This window comes from Tachyglossus aculeatus, chromosome 3 (assembly GCF_015852505.1).
Source record: "Tachyglossus aculeatus isolate mTacAcu1 chromosome 3, mTacAcu1.pri, whole genome shotgun sequence".
Classification (NCBI taxonomy): Eukaryota; Metazoa; Chordata; class Mammalia; order Monotremata; family Tachyglossidae; genus Tachyglossus; species Tachyglossus aculeatus.
Window position 1 is genome coordinate 92,964,707 of NC_052068.1, and position 16,978 is coordinate 92,981,684.

At 41.1% G+C, this 16,978-nt stretch overlaps 1 non-coding gene across 1 annotated transcript; it reads right to left on the reverse strand.

Annotated features, from left to right (window-relative positions):
- Positions 1-260: 260 nt before the first annotated feature.
- Positions 261-398, reverse strand: LOC119925979. The gene has a single exon (XR_005449899.1). It is a non-coding gene; the product is annotated as a small nucleolar RNA SNORA7 (small nucleolar RNA).
- Between the last annotated feature and the right edge of the window lie 16,580 nt (positions 399-16,978).

The window sequence follows — 16,978 nt, forward strand, 5'->3', positions numbered from 1 at the left end:
AACCAGTATTGTCTTATGCTGTCAAGTCATCTCTGACCCAAAGCGACACCATGGAAACATCTCTCCCAGAACACCCCATCTGCAATCATTCTGGTAGTGTATCCATAGGGTTTTCTTCATAAAAATACGGAGGTGGTTTACCATTGCATTCTTCTGGGAAGTATACTCTGCACACAGTAAGCACTCAATAAATAAGATTGAATGAATGAATGCCCTCAATTCTCTCCCATGCTGCTGCTGAACAGCACAGGTTACTTTTGAGTTGTAGCAGATTACCTTCCACTCACTAGCCACTGTCCTAGCTAGGAATGGAATAGGTATGCCTCTGCTTGACTCTCCCTCCCATAGCTGAGACTGGTAAAGTACTGGAAACTCTCCAGGTGCCATCCTGAGAGGGGGCAATCCAGTAAAAACCCAGGTAAATAGCTGCCTGACAACTTCCTGTCAGCTCCCCTGATTTAAACTCATACTTGAATGTCTCATTTTCTTTTACGGCATTTGTAAGCACTTATTATGTGCCAGGCACTTGTACTAAGTGCTGGGGTAAGTTCAAGATAATCCTCTTGTATACAGTCCCTGTCCCACACAGTGCTCACCACTTAGAACAGTATTTGGCACATAGTAATCATTATTATCATTATTATTATTATAGAACTCACAGTTTTAATCCTGATGTTACAGATGAGGTAACTGAGGAACAGAGAAGATACAGAAAATTAGGAAGATTTATTCAGATCTGGTGTCGAAAAATCCGAAGTATTGAGTTTACTGCTTACAGGTCACCTGGAGACAAGAATGTGTATTAGATTGTTGAAGACTGTGCTTTGACTTCGAGAAACTATGAGGCGGATGTTAGTTTCCGAAGGGAAAGAGGCCCTTTAATGATCTTCTTTTTTTTAGTTTCTTTCACCGGAACGGGAGGAGGAAATGCTCACCAAAAAGAACATTTGAGTTTTGAAGGCCAGAATTATCAGCGGGAGACTCAAAGCATTTGTCTCTACCTTTGAATCACTTGCAGCAGGCTTTTTCTCCTCCCTGCTAATTAACCATCATTTCTTCACTTCCTCATCTTCTTTGTATTGATCTTTCATCATATAATAGGCACAAATAGCAAAAGGAAGGCTTAATAACAAACATTAAAATGAATAAATAATTACAGTCACTAATCTTCCTCAACCAACTGATTATTTGTTCAGTGACAATATTACAGAAAATGGGCTTTACATAATTTAAAAGGACACCGTCAAGGGGTTTTATGGCTTTTCTTTTACCGGCCTTGTTTCTAATAGCCTTTTAGAAACAATTGGGAACAGGGAAGGGTGTACAGAGGAAGAGAAATTGGGCATAAATATAGCCAGAGAAAAGGAGAGAGAGTGTGTGTGTGTGTGTGTGTGTGTTTATGTGTGTGAATAGCTACATAGATGAAGGGGCTCTAGCGGTTGATGATCTCCTGTACGGGCCTGGGTGAAGAGTAAATCTGAGTCACCTTACTTCAGACAAGTAAGGGAAGGGGAGTTCTGAGAATCAGCACAAAAATGTTCCAACTGAGACAAGGCAAGAAAATTGGATGTTTTGATTGGCGAGATGATACAGTGGAACTGTTTGTCCAGTGAGTCAGACTTAACTCCAAAGTAATAGTGAGATTTGTAAAGTCTGTGGTATGTCCCAAGCATTGTACTATGTGCTGGGGTGGATATAATGCATTCAGACTACACACAGTCTCTGTCCACTCAGAGCTACAGTCTAAGAAGGAGGGAAAATAGGTATTTAAATCCCCATTCTACAGATGAGGAAACTGAGGCATAGAGAAGTCTAGTGACTTGTCCAAGGTCCCACTGCAGACAAGTAGCAAAGCTGGAATTAAAATGCAGGCCCTCTGACTCCAGATACATGCTCTTTCCACTAGTCCACATTGTTTCTTACCTCCAATAGGTAGTGAGAGGCATTCTTGCCGTGCAGACAATAATTGTGGTAAAACCCCATCACTTAGTAATGCCCAGGCAGGATCATATATGCAAAGGGAGTGACATGGGATGAGATGGAGTTGGGGCCAGTGACATGAGTGATGAGTCTCTGGGCTTATTGTAACTGTTCCCCTTCTCATAGGTACTTTTTATTTCAACTTAGGGTGGTTGGGATGAAGTCTGACTACTGTTAGACTTTGCTTCTTAAACTTTGCTGGCTTGGATTGGTTTTGAATTTTGATAGGATAATTTTAAATGGCTCCTGTAGTCTCACCAAGATATTTTAAATGTTGTGAAGAAGAAAGCACCTTAGAGACAGCAGCAGGCATCACATGGTCAAGATTGAAGAAATGGGGGAACAAATGGAAAATAAGAAGACTGAGTGATTCCTCTGTTTTCAAAGAGCACCAGAGAAAAGGAAGTGATGTGAGATTGGTCCCAGGTGGCTCCTTCAGAGCCACAGGGGTCTATTAGGGTCTGAAAGCTAAAAACAGAAAGATGAAGAGGAAACTGATTGGTTCTGAAATGGCCATTACGCAAGGCTGGAAACATTTCATTTAGAGCCTGGGAGCAAACCTGGGGTGGAGAATTGAGAGGACAGGGTGGGTCTTTGAAGTAGTCAGGGGTACAAGGGAGGATTGAGCATAGGAGAAGGAGGAAAGGAGGAAAGGAAAGAGAAGGAAAAAAGGGAGGAGAAGGAGAAAAAGGAAATAAAGGAGGAGGAAGAGAAAGCAAGAAGTGGGGAGAGAAAGAGAGCACTCGAGGCCCTGCTGAGAGCTCACCTCCTCCAAGAGGCCTTCCCAGACTGAGCCCCTTCCTTCCTCTCCCCCTCGTCCCCCTCTCCATCCCCATCTTACCTCCTTCCCTTCCCCACAGCACCTGTATATATGTTTGTACATATCTATTACTCTATTTATTTATTTATTTATTTATTTTACTTGTACATATCTATTCTATTTATTTTATTTTGTTAGTATGTTTGGTTTTGTTCTCTGTCTCCCCCTTTTAAACTGTGAGCCCACTGTTGGGTAGGGACTGTCTCTATATGTTGCCAATTTGTACTTCCCAAGCGCTTAGTACAGTGCTCTGCACATAGTAAGCGCTCAATAAATACGATTGATTGATTGATTGAGACCATGCACCTTCTATTGTGCACTCCTATGCTACTAGTATAGTGATTTGCACACATAATCTTCTCTCCTTCTACAACCCAGCCCGCACCCTTCACTCCTGTGCCACTAATCTCCTCACCGCGCCTCGTTCTCGCCCGTCCCGCTGTCGACCCCCAGCCCACGTCATCCTCCGGGCCTGGAATGCCCTCCCTCCCCACATCTGCCAAGTTAGCTCTCTTCCTCCCTTCAAGGCCCTACTGAGAGCTCACCCCCTCCAGGAAGCCTTCCCAGACTGAGCCCCCTCCTTCCTCTCCCCCTCCCCCCTTTCCATCCCCACCGTTTTACCTCCTTCCCTGCCCCACAGCACCTGTATATATGTATATATGTTTGTACATATTTATTACTCTATTTATTTATTATTTTACTCGTACATATTTATTCTACTTATTTTATTTTGTTAATATGTGTTGTTCTCTGTCTCCCCCTTCTAGACTGTGAGCCCACTGTTGAGTAGGGACCATCTCTATGTATTGCCAACTTGTACTTCCCAAGTGCTTACTACAGTGCTCTGCACACAGTAAGCACTCAATAAATACGATTGAATGAATGAATGAATAATCGTTCAATGAATAAATTAATGAAAATATTTTCCCTGCCACACTCTCTTCAGTTTGGTTGTAGCCAGCATTGATACTTCTCTTCCCATCATTGTGCAGTGGAGCAAGGTCAGCAGTGTTTCTTGCATCTGTCCCTAGAGCCAAGAAGGACAAGAAGCCCTAATCCTGAATCTAGGTCCAAAGAGGTTTTCTCTTTCCCTTCATAGTCAGATCCTCCACTCACTCTCTCCTTCCTATCTGGGCGGGGAACACCATCACACTGGCCTCCCTGTTAGCCCGAAAGCATGAGGTAGCGGAACAAGATGTCCACAATGGACTGCCAGAGGATTCATTAGGAGGGAGAGGGTAGGTAATCTTAGAGATGTTGGCTCGTCCATCTCTAATTGTGTTGTTACACATTAAAGAGGCAACTATCCCCCTGTTCCTCTAGCATCCTTCGTTGTCACTGTTGGGACCAGAATTTGGTTCTGCTTGGCCTGCTGGTCTGACCCATTGTTGGCCTTGCTTGTGAACTTTTATTCTTGAATTTCTACTGTGTCTGCCAAAAGTCAAAAGGACGCAAAAAATTAGTGGGCATAAGTAGGTGTTTCTGTGTACACTTTTAGCTTCATTAGCTATTAAACAGGCATAAACCCAATTCTGATTCAGCTTGCAGTAATCATTCACCCACATTCTGTTTTACAGGGTCAGTAGCATCCTTCTGGAACGGCCACATGAAACCTCAAGACTCAGCTGCTGCTCTCCATTGAGTTGGTCTGGATTTGTGCTACAAACCTGCAGTGGGTTCTTGTGATCAGAGTGACAGTCTCTTCTAAACTCAGCCTTGTCCACTGAAATGATGGGGAATTAAGACTGTAGGCTGGTTCTGGGCCAAAATCATTGAGGTGAAAGGTCAATGCTGCTTTATTCATTAAATCTCCTTTCTAGCAGAAAACGCTGAAATCAGACGCCCACATGTCGAACAAGTAATGACCCGAAAACTGCACGATTTACAGTATGATGGGCTGAAGAAACTTTTCTAACACCTCCCGGTTGTACACTTTCCCAAAACCCATTGTACATAAACATAAAGGTCTGCAATCTGTCAGTTAATATTAATGTGGTCATTTGCTGGTAAGTTGAAATAACATGATCCACCTGAGACTTGCTACCCTGACCTTTTTGGTGCTGGTGATTCATTAAATGGTCACTCGTTTAGACAGCAAGACCTATTTGCACAGCTATTAACATTTTACAAACTTAACTAGATATTGCTTTCACATAGAAATTTTCATCAAGGTTACCCGAAGACAAGGCTTTTAATTATTCTATGAAAAAGAGCAAAAAATGTGAGACAGCAATTAGAAATAATACTGTCAATGATCACTGATGAGTGGTGGCGAGGTGATTTGAAATGTAGGAAGTTCCAAAATTTCAATGGGATGATCCATATCATTTCCCCATTTTGCTTTGGTTGAATAAATCTGTTGTCTAACAACTCAGAAATGAACATAAATAGCGATCTGCCAGCAAATTCCTGCTTATAAGAAATGTGCTAATGATTTCACTCCCTATCATGTTGGAAAGGTCTCCCTATTCTAAACTGGTGAGTGTAAAATGAACCCCTAATCCGGTAACCTAAAGTGAACCTTGGTTTAATTTAAGGTTTTTTAACCCATCCAGAATTATCAGCCTACTCTGTGAAAACCCCTGAATTTTTCATGTACCCTGGTAGTTCTTTATGATCGTGGAGCGCATGAAATCACCCATGGCAGACCACATAATACCAGTATTAATAATAACATAATACCACTATTAATAATAATAATAATATTAGTAATGTCATTATATAAGAACTGCACTGACCTCTGCAGTAGATACAGGATAATCAGATCAGATACGGTCCCTATTCCACATAGGACTCACTGTCAAATGGGAAAGGAGAAGATGTATTTGATCCCCACTTTGCAGAAGAAGAAACTGAGGCACAGAGAAGTTATGGTACTTGCCCCAAATCACAGAGTTTTGGAGAGCATATTGTAACCCAGGGCTTTTGACTCCCAGTCCTAATGACATAAATGCACTCTCTGCCTGTCCCCAACAGCCTGAGGACGGAATGCTGGATTAAATCAAATCAGGGTTTCCATTCCAGGTCAAAGAACAAATTATTCTACAACCCAAGGATTACTTTGGAGGAGTACTTTTTCGCACATTCATGCTAAAGACCTTTGTAGAGCTTCCCATGGGAAAAAATAATAGTTTTATAATTTACTGCTGCTCTAGCATCTTTGCTGCTTTTGTAGACTTCAGGCTGCTGCCCGGATTGTCTTTGTCCAGAAACGCTCTGGGCATGTTACTCCCCTCCTCAAAAATCTCCAGTGGCTACCAATCAACCTACGCATCAGGCAGAAACTCCTGACCCTTGGCTTCAAGGCTGTCCATCACCTCACCCCCTCCTACCTCACCTCCCTTCTCTCCTTCTCCAGCCCAGCCCGCACCCTCCGCTCCTCTGCCAATAATCTCCTTACCGTGCCTCATTCTCATCTGTCCCACCGTCAACCCCCGGCCCACGTCCTCCCCCGGGCCTGGAATGCCCTCCTTCCACACATCCGCCAAGCTTGCTCTCTTCCTTCCTTCAAGACCCTACTGAGAGCTCACCTCCTCCAGGAGGCCTTCCCAGACTGATCCCCCTCCTTCCTCTCCCCCTCCTCCCTCTCTGCCTTACCTCCTTCTGCTCCCCACAGCACCTGTATATATGTATGTTTGTATGTATTTATTACTCTATTTATTTATTTTATTTGTACATATTCTATTTATTTTATTTTGTTAATATGTTTTATTTTGTTCTCTGTCTCCCCTTTCTAGACTGTGAGCCCACTGTTGGGCAGGGACCGTCTCTATATGTTGCCAACTTGTACTTCCCAAGCGCTTAGTACAGTGCTCTGCACACAGTAAGCGCTCAATAAATATGATTGAATGAACTAGGATAGTCAACAGATGTTTAAGGAAATTCCTCATGGGGGTTGTGTGAAATGGGTTTGGACAGTGGTCCCAGAGAGAAGAAAAGGCATGAGTGAGTCAGTCCTAATTCAGTGTAATTCAACTGGGAAACGCGTTATGCTCTCTTCATCTCTGACCTCCTCAATGGAGTCATCTTCCTTAATAAGTACTCAGGGGTGGTGAGTAAGGAAGCTCACTTGCCCTTTTTAGTTTCATTATAATGAAAAGCAGAGTAGGCCTAGCGGAGAAAGCATGGTCCTGAGAGTCAGAGGACCTGGGTTCTAACCCCTGCTCTGACACCTGCCTGCTGTAAGACTGTGGGCAATCACTTATAATAACGATATCTTCTCTATCCTTCATTTTCGTCATCTGTAAAGTGGGGATTAAATCCTACTTCCTCTGACAGACTGTGAGTCCCATGTCTAACAGGGAGTGGGTCTAATAATAATAATAATTGTAGTATTTGTTAAGTGCTTACTATGTGCTAAACGCTGGGGTAGATACAAGATAATCAGGACCCACATGGAGCTCACAGGCTAAGTAGGAGGGAGAACAGATCTTGAATGCCTATTTTGCAGATGAGGGAACTGAAGCTGATTATCTTGTATTTTATGCCAGTGTTTAGTATAGTGCTCTGCACACAGTAAGCGCTCAATAAATATGATTGATTGATTGATTGAAGCACAGAGAAGTTTAGTGACTTGGCCAAGGTCATACAGCAGGTAGATGTCAGAGCTGTAATTAGAACTCAAGACTTCTTACTCCCGGGCCCATGTCATTTCCCCTAGGCCACACTGCTCCTTCTTACCTCATATCTATCCCAGTGTTTAGTACGATGTTTGGCACATCGTAAGTGATTAACAAATATCACAATTGTTATTGTTAGTGCCTCCAGAGCTGAATCTATCTGAGCCTATTTCTGACTACAGGTTCTAAGTGTAGAAATATGTATCTGAAAAGCCCTCCCCAAATGAATCTTATCCTTGGCTGCATTATAGTGTGCTTGGCAAATGTTACTGATACCATTTTTCTGTCTCCCTCTTGGTTTTGTTAAGTTTTCTATGCCTCTTCTAATAATAAGATTAATAGTAATAACAATTATTATTATTTTAGTATTTGATATGCACTTACTGTGTGCCAAGCACTGTACTAAACACTGGCATAAAATACAAGATACTCAGGCTTGGACACAGTCCCTGTCCCACATTGGGCTCACAATTTAAGAAGGAAGAACAGATATTTAATCCCAATTTTTCAGATGAGGAAACTGAGGCAAAGAGAAGTTACAAGGTCATACAGCAGGAAGGTATCAGAGTCAGGATTAGAACTCAGGTCCTCCTCCCTAATTGCTACTTTTTTTTCTGCTACTGTCGCCCAACTCACCACACCTAGGACACGTTGCCTGAAGATTTGCTTCCTACTTCTTTAAAGGTTTTCTTTGAACCTCCTTGCTCACCATTTCTTCTTCATCAGTGCTCAAACTACAGCTGCTCAGATATCACACTGTCCTCCCATATACAATCCAGAAATCTCACCTGCAACTAGGAATGCCTTGACATCGATGGATTGAATGTATTTTAGGAGAAGCAGCATGAGAAGCAGCGTGGCTCTGGCTCAGTGGCAAGAGCCCAGGCTCGGGGGTCAGAGGTCATGAGTTCTAATCCCGGCTCTGCTACTTGTCAGCTGTGTGACTTTGGACAGGTCACTTAACTTCTCTGTTCCTCAGTTCCCTCATCTGTAAAATGGGGATTAAGACTGTGAACCCCACATGGGACAACCTGATCACCTTGCATCCTCCCCAGCGCTTAGAACAGTGCTCTGCACATAGTAAGCGCTTAACAAATGCCATCATTATTATTATTTTAGGATCTCTTTGTTTGTGATCCTGCCTCTCCATTTAATGTTAAGACTGAAGCATAGGTGGAATATATTTGCAAAGGTATGCTACCACCACAAAACATTTAATTCCTAGGAGCTCTGAAGAAGTGATTCTTTTTTAAATGCTTGGGGTGGTGGCATCCAGAAATGTAGTGATGGAGATTGATTTTACAATGCCTCAGGATAGCCAGCTTTCACAGAGCAGAGGGTAAAAGGAAAAAAAAAGTCCAAAGAAACTTTAACACAATAATACTAATGATAACAATTCTATTATTTGTTAAGCACTTACTGTGTGTCAAGCAATGTACTAAGCACTGGGGTTAGTACAAGACAATCAGGTCAGACAGAGTCCCTGTCCCTCAAGAGGCTTGCAGTCTAAATAAGAGGGAAAAAATTTCAATGCCATTTTACTGATAAGGAAACTCGGGCACAGAGAAGTTGAGTGGCTTGCCCAAAGTTAAACAGCAGTCAAGCAGTGTACTAAGCATTGCAGTTAACACAAAAAAATCAAGTCAGACACAGTCCCTATCCCTCAAGGAGGCTTGCAGTCTAAGTAGTAGGGAAAGTAGGTAATCTTATCCCAGTTTTACTGATGACAAAACTCAGGCACAGAGGAGTTGAGTGGCTTGCCCAAGGTCACACAGCAGTCAAGTGGCCAGTTACACAGTAGGTCATCTACCAGATACCACTGGCCTAGGCTGAGCCAGAAAGAGTGTATTTTACCTATTTCGTGAATGCACAGGAGGAAAACACTTTTAACATCTTGAAAAGCAGATGCATTATAAGCCTATCAGAGAACGAGTCAATTCTTTGGGGAGCAGAGCAAGGGGGCAACGGTCTTCAAGCAGTCCCCCCAAAATTCAAGCTGCTATTTCCAACAAGTCGTTACCATAGTAATGCCAAGTTTGAAAGTGTAGAACAGAGGGGAGAGGATGGGGATTGGTGAAGGTCTTTTTGATTGAATATTATCAGGAAAGAGCAGAATCCCAAATTCCAACTTTTTAATGAATATACCCCTTAATCGCCTTGCTTTCAGAATGTGTCTCTAAGCTGCAGACTAGGACTCTGATGATTAGTCATATCATCATTATTCTGGTCTAAAAGCCTTTAAGTAAATAATCAGGACTTGAAAAATTATAAGGATAATTCTTACATAACTCAAACCTCATTATATGATTCCATCATCCTTTTTTTCTCTTCCTCTGATTCTTTGCCTGAGTACTTAGGAGCATTATTTCATGTGTACCCTATACCATGTTCAGTATTAATGGCATAATTAGCAGAAGAAAATATTTAGTTGTCCTGTTGTATTTATTTATGTTCAAAGGATCATGTAAAGTTCTGCTACATTAAAATTTAACTAGAAGGAAACAGGGTTTTATTCATTTTTCAGTATAATGGCCATTTCTGTTCATCTTATATGAATGATAAAATATTGTTGCAACACATTTTTCCATTTGTTTCCTGAGCATTTATGTTAACTAGTAAAGAAAACATTGTACTGCTTTGTTAGTCATCTATTTGAAAAAGTATTGTAGAAACATATTTTATTCTCAGCATCCTGTCAGGGCATATACATAGCCCTATTCATTATTTAGCAGTTAATTTGTTAATCGATTGACTGATTGGTGTGGGCATATTTTACTTGAATTCAAAAAAAAAAAGTTTGGAAAAATCTTGTCTGTAGGCTAAATTCAAGGAAATTGCATCAGAATATAAAATGTGCTTGTGTTTACAGATCTAGATTGAATCTGACACAGATTGGCACACAATGAAAAAGGTTTCCTTGCTCGGAGCATAAACATTTTGAATCTAGCCAGCCCTACAGTTTGTCTCTCAAAGCAAACTGTTTCCCTCTGGGGCGGGAAAGCAACCGTAGGATTCTTTTTAAGTTCTATAAGCTGCTGGCTTTTGCAACTCACAGTTCTCGCCTCAGAATAGGGTAGATTTGGGGGATCCTTATTTTGTAAAGCCTCTGCTCATCTTCCTTGACTCCTGTTAGACAGAATAGGTTCCAGGCTACAGAGGAACTGGCTTTGGAGATGGGTTTGATTTGAAGGGAAGCCCACGTCTCTAAAATCCTTGGGATGCATGCCCCACAAGATTTTGGGTAAGTACAAGTACCTTGGAAAAATTGAGCAATGAAGTTTCTTCTGCCCTTCCATCTTTCACAGCACCATTATTCTTTACAAGAGGTCCATCATGAGTTACTACAGGAAAGGTTAGGACTGGAGAGGGAAAAGTTAGGGATATTAGATTGGGCTTCCTGAGTTATAATGATGTTTTGTGAAGGAAGGAAACCATCACATGGTTCTTCCAAACATCCTGTTTTGACCATTAGAAACCGAATGCTGGAAGGGAAGGATCATTGATCTGACTTGGCAGCAGCATTTCTTAAATTATTTCATTCTCGCATTGCCTGGAAATTGCTAGTTTGCCATTTTTACATCATATTGAACGCAATAAGCCAGGAAATTGACCTTTCATTGAAGACTAAGACTGTATGTTCGACCAAAACATGGAGAATAGCTCAGATCCATTAGGTAGGTAGGCTAGCCAGTCCTCAAGCATCTGTCCCGCTTCCCCAGTACACTGAATGGAGGGTGGAGACACCTATTCTCTAGGTTATGGAAACAGTGATGCAAGACTATTGGAAAAAAGTATTAAAGGCATATTCAGGACAAATCATAAACAATGTAAAACTATTCATTCAATTGTATATATTGAGCACTTACTGTCTGCAGAGCACTGTATTAAGCACTTGCAGAGTACAATACAACAATAAACAAACACGTTCCCTGTTCCCCAGTGATCTGAACCCTGAAGCAATGATCATTGATCGGCATATTCCACAACTTACGGTTCTCCCGTGGTTGCTCTGTTAACTTCCAAATCAAACACAGGTTCAGATGTGGTCCTCAAGTTCAAAGCCTACCTGTCTGCTTTCAGTTATCACTAAATTCTGGCTATAAGTCTTTGCCCAAGCTGTCTAATAGGTGAAGAACAGCCCTCCTGCTACTCAAAGACTCACCATGACCCCAGGAATTTACTCCCTTCTTTTAAATCATCATTCAGGACTTCTCATTCTTCCAGGAAGCCTTGCCCAATAAATCCCCCTCCAATTTTCTATCAACTAAAAAAAAAAATTCACAACTCACTCTACCCCTTCAACTCATTCCTAAATATGTATATGGAAGTAAATCAATCCAGCGATTCTTTATGTTGAATTTCTGTTCATATTTTTCCCCTATTTCCTTCTTGAAGTCAAGAGCTTTCTCTATTCTGGGAAAATTTTCCCCCAAGGATGAATTATGATGCTTTGGCAATATTGCATCTTCTGACACAGAATAAAAATATGTGATTGAAGGTGGGGTTGCTATATAGGAGGCTCTGCTTCTATCTAAGGGTTAAATGAAAAATCAAATTGAAAAATGAAGTCCCACCCTTCATGGAGAGAATAAAAAACTTCATTGGCTCTGGTGAGAATCGAGACTGTAAGGTCGTTATGGGCAGAGAACGTGTCCGGTAATTCTGCTGTATTGTACTCTCCCAGGTGCTTAGTACACTGCTCTGCAGATAGTAAGCAATCAGTAAATAGGATTTATTGATTGGTTGATTGATGGTGATGGAGGGATTTTTTTTTACCTCCCAAGGAGGGTGACAGTAATGAAGAGAAGAAGGATCGTAAGGATTGTGTCTACCAACTCTATTGTATTTTATTTTCCCAAGCACTTACTACACTATTCTGCACACAGTAAGCCTTCAATAAATTGATTTTCCATTCCATAACTTGTAAGATTTAGAATCAAATCACTGATAGCTCATCCAAGCTGATTCTTTTTCTTCTCCATTTCAGCCTTTTCTATAACACAAATTTTTTATATTGTTCCCTTTTGCTTATTAAGGGGTTTTTAACTTCGGGGATCAAAGTTTTCATGCTGAAAGCCATCCTTTCAAAAATACTGAAGTGAAACCTGGAGTCCAAATGAAGGAAAGGCAACCTGCCTGCTGCTGGTGTTTGGGTGTTTCAGAGAGGTAAGGAACCCATCAGGGAGATTGGACACCAAAACAGTGATGTAAAAACCTCAGAGTAAGGGTCACTTTAAATGAGATGATTGAGGCCAAAGACAGAAAATGACTAAAAAAGAGTTCCCCAAACAGAACCCTGAACATGGAGAAGCCCGTTGTCCAAATGTGTTCCTCAGGTACTAGAATTTCTCCAGGACTGTCAATGTACCACCTGGGTTACCCCCTCAGGACCAGTCTCAGCTATGGGAGGGAGAGTCAAGCAGAGGCAGACCTATTCTATTCCTAGCTTAGGCAGTGGCTAGCAAGTGGAAGGCAATTTGTTACAAGTCAAAACTCACTGCGCCGGGCAGCAGCAGGCGTGGGAGAGAGTAGAGGCCAGAGACTCAAGTTTACTGCATGGAAGAAGGCAGTGCTAAACCACTTCCATATTTTTACCAAGATAATGCTATGGATAACTACCAGAATGACTGCAGATGGAGGTGGGGCTTTCTGGAAGAGATGTTGTCCATGGAGACCTTATGGAGCAGAGACGACTCGACATCATAAGATAAGATCACCTGGGTTGGGTGAACCAGTGACACTATCAGTATGAGCTGGAAAATAATAATAATAATAATGGTACTTGTAAGGGCTTACTATGTGCCAAGCACTGTTCTGCACACTGTGCTAGATAGAAGGTTATCAGGTTGTCCCACATAGGGCTCACAGTCTTAATCCCCATTTTACAGATGAGGTAACTGAGGCACAGAAAAGTTAAGCTATTTGCCCAAAGTCACACAGCGGACAAGTGGCAGAGCCGGGATTAGAATCCACAACCTCTGTCTCCCAAGCCCATGCTCTTTCTACAAAGCCACGCTTCTTCTCCAGTGCTGCTTCCTATGTGTTTGGGAAGAACATCCTAAACACATGCCCCCTCCCCACTCCCACCAACACAAATGTACATATGTATGATTCAAGTCATACAAAACACTGATTACTGGATTCCAGTTAAACCAGCTTAATAATAATTACTTCTTTCACTTCCAATTTTCGTTTGAATGCATTTCATAGTTTACACCAGGTAACAAGAACTCTTTTTCGCTCTACTATAGGATTCCAAATTCTACAAAATTCTTCTATTGGAGAAACAGAAAGACCTAGAAGAGTCAGAGGACTTGGGTTCTAATTCACGCTCTGCCACATGTCTGCTGCATGACCTTAGGCAAATCACTTAACTTCTCTGTCCCTCAGTTCCTTCATCAGGAAAATGGGGACTCATTGCCTGTTCTCCCTACTCCTTAGACTCTGAGCCCCATTTCTCACCTAATCACCTTCTATCTACCCCAGTGCTTGGAATATAAAAAGAACTTACCGAATGCCACATTTATAGTAATGTGGACTGAAAGTCTGAGATAGCAATAATGTCAGGTAGAATCAAGTTACATGTCATTTGTCTTTGAGGGAAGTGAAGGGATCATGGATTTGACTCACTTATTGCTTCTGCACAACTCTGGCTTAGGAGTTGAATTGCTGGGTGACTTAGGTAATCAGCAGTTACCTTAGGTCTCAGTTTCCCCAGCTGAAAAATGGACATCATCATGTCTGTCTTCCTAGCAGTCAAAGCAGACTGAGGCAGAGCTGTGCTATTGAAAGCACTTGAAATGAGAGACATGGTGACAGCACACCATTAAATATGCCCACTTCAGGTTTCCTCTGTGGCAATAAAAAGACTGTTGGGATAAATGTTTCTTTCCTAGAGGGTGTTTATTCCCCTGTAATTGTGGTTTGTTGCAGAATCTTAAATCACCATTTTTCGTAGCTTCCATTCACTAGATGGAATTGGTTCTATTGATTGCAGGTAATTATGACTGTATTTGTTGTGTTGCATCATTACAAAATGTGAGCTGCATGAAATGGCTTGACCCCAAATCCCTACAGGAAATGATGCATTTAAAGATATATATTTACATTGGGAGTTGGAGTAAATTAATGGGTCCCAAAGTATCTCAGGGCAGAATACTGGCAGAATTTTGAACTAATTAAAAAAGGGGTGAATCAGTTTGCAGTTAGCTTAAAAAAAGGTTCTCTGTCATTCATCGCCTCAGTGATTCACTCAGTGTCAATCTGGAATAAATAAATAAATATATATATATATATATATATATATATATATATATATATATATATATATACACACACACCTGTATATATGCTTATGCGTATATGACTATATACTAAATATGTACACATATATACATACATATTCATTATATATATTCATTATATGCACACATATACACATTACATGAATAGTCGTCTATGTATTCTTGTCATTTTCCATACAAAGAACTATAGTTTAGATATACTTGTGCAATGCTGATTATAAGTCTGATATATATCTGCAGTTTCACAGAACGTGATAAACATAGCTATGTTTCTTATGGCATTTATTAATGCCATACTAAGCACTTACTAAGCACATACATAAGCGCTTACTACATGCGAAGCACTCTTCTAAGCTCTGGGGAGGTTACAAGGTGATCAGGTTGTCCCACAGGGGGCTCACAGTCTTAATCCCCATTTTACAGATGAGGTAACTGAGGCACAGAGAAGTTGTGACCTGCCCAAAGTCACACAGCTGACAAATGGCAGAGACGGAATTAGAACCTCTTACTCCTGAGCCCGTGCTGAGCCATGTAATAAAAATAATTGTTAAGCATTTACTATGTGCCTAGCAATGTAATAAGGGCTGGGGTAGAATTCAAGTAAATCAGGTAGGACACAGTCTCTGTCCCACATGGGGCTCGAAGTACAAGGGAGAACAGGTATGAGATCCCCATTTTACAGATGAGACAAATGAGTCACAGATAGTGATTTGTGAAGTGATCTGTCCCAGATAACCCAACAGGCAAGTGGCTGATCCAGGATTTAATGCACTAGTTGGATCAAGATATCTAGACAGAGCTCCCCTGAAGTTAGTTAGCATTTTACTCTGGTCCATTTCCATATTCATTTGGTATAATTAACCTTGGAAAAAGGCAATTAGCCACTGTGAATTATTCTTCCTCAATTAAACTTTCAACCAAAACAGAAACAGAGATGACCTCAAATGCTTTAATTTAAAATCTGCATACAAAAGCCAAAAGGAATATGGAAATACTTTTCTAGAAAAGGGAAATTATTTGGATTCCATGCAATAAAAAAGAAAACATAGTAACTTTTCAATTTGCCAATATAGCAATATATTTAGTTGTATGCCTTAGTTGACAAATCAATTGCAAGGATAATGAAACTTTAGAGTTTACTTTTTCATAATTTGTTACATCAGCATGCATTGCCTTGAAATATGAATGAGAAAACAAGGTTGACCATTAGCCCACCCCAAACAAATTTAGATATTTTAGAGTCCAACATGAGGGTACAAAATCTATCGTGAAAATTTCAGTGTGCTTTGCAAGGGAGGATAAGAGCTAATTTCTGTGTGGAAACAAAAAGCAGAAGAGACCACTTCTCACGGTTGGGTTTGAGTTTTACAGAAGCATCTTAAATCATGAATTTGAATGATATCTTTCTTGGCTCTCTGAATGTCTTTCCATTCCTGGGTGAAACAGTTTACGTTATTCAGATGATGAACCACATACCAATAAAAGGTGTGGTGAATCTTCTTAAAGAAAAGTCGTATCAGGTTTGAAGCTCCTAAATACAGTTGTTTCTGAGAGAGATTATAATTCTAGAGACATGTATACTGAACTGCTTTCATATGTATAAACTGTTTCATCTAGGAAAGAGAAAGCATCCAACCCACTTAGTAATTGCCACATCTAACTGGGACTTAGCAAAACGTTTCTGCTCTCTGTTCCCTTCTTGAAGGGTATCATTTTGTTTTTAATCTGGCCCTTTCAGCATAATACCTCAGGAATAAACACTGGATACCTAGTAAGATTTAGATAAAGGAAGGGAGTTGAAAATGCTCTCCAAGGTCAGGAGAAAGGGCAGCTTGGCTCAGTGGAAAGAGCACGGGCTTTGGAGTCAGAGGTCATGGGTTCAAACCCTGACTCGGCCACCTGTCAGCTGTGTGACTTTGGGCAAGTCACTTAACTTCTCTGTGCCTCAGTACATCATCTGTAAAATGGGGATTAAGACTGTGAGCCCCCCATGGGACAACTTGATCACCTTGTAACCTCCCCAGTGCTTAGAACAGTGCTTTGCACATAGTAAGTGCTTAATAAATGCTATTATTATTATTATAGGGCACACAGGTTTTTTAAACCCACTTTACAGATGAGAGAACTGAGGCACAGAGAAGTGAAGTGACTTCCCTGGGGTCCCACCAAAGTAGTTCTCTTCCTCCCTCCAAGCCCTACTGAGAGCTCACCTCCTCCCTAAGGCGTTCCCAGACTGAGCCCCCTCTTTTTCCTCT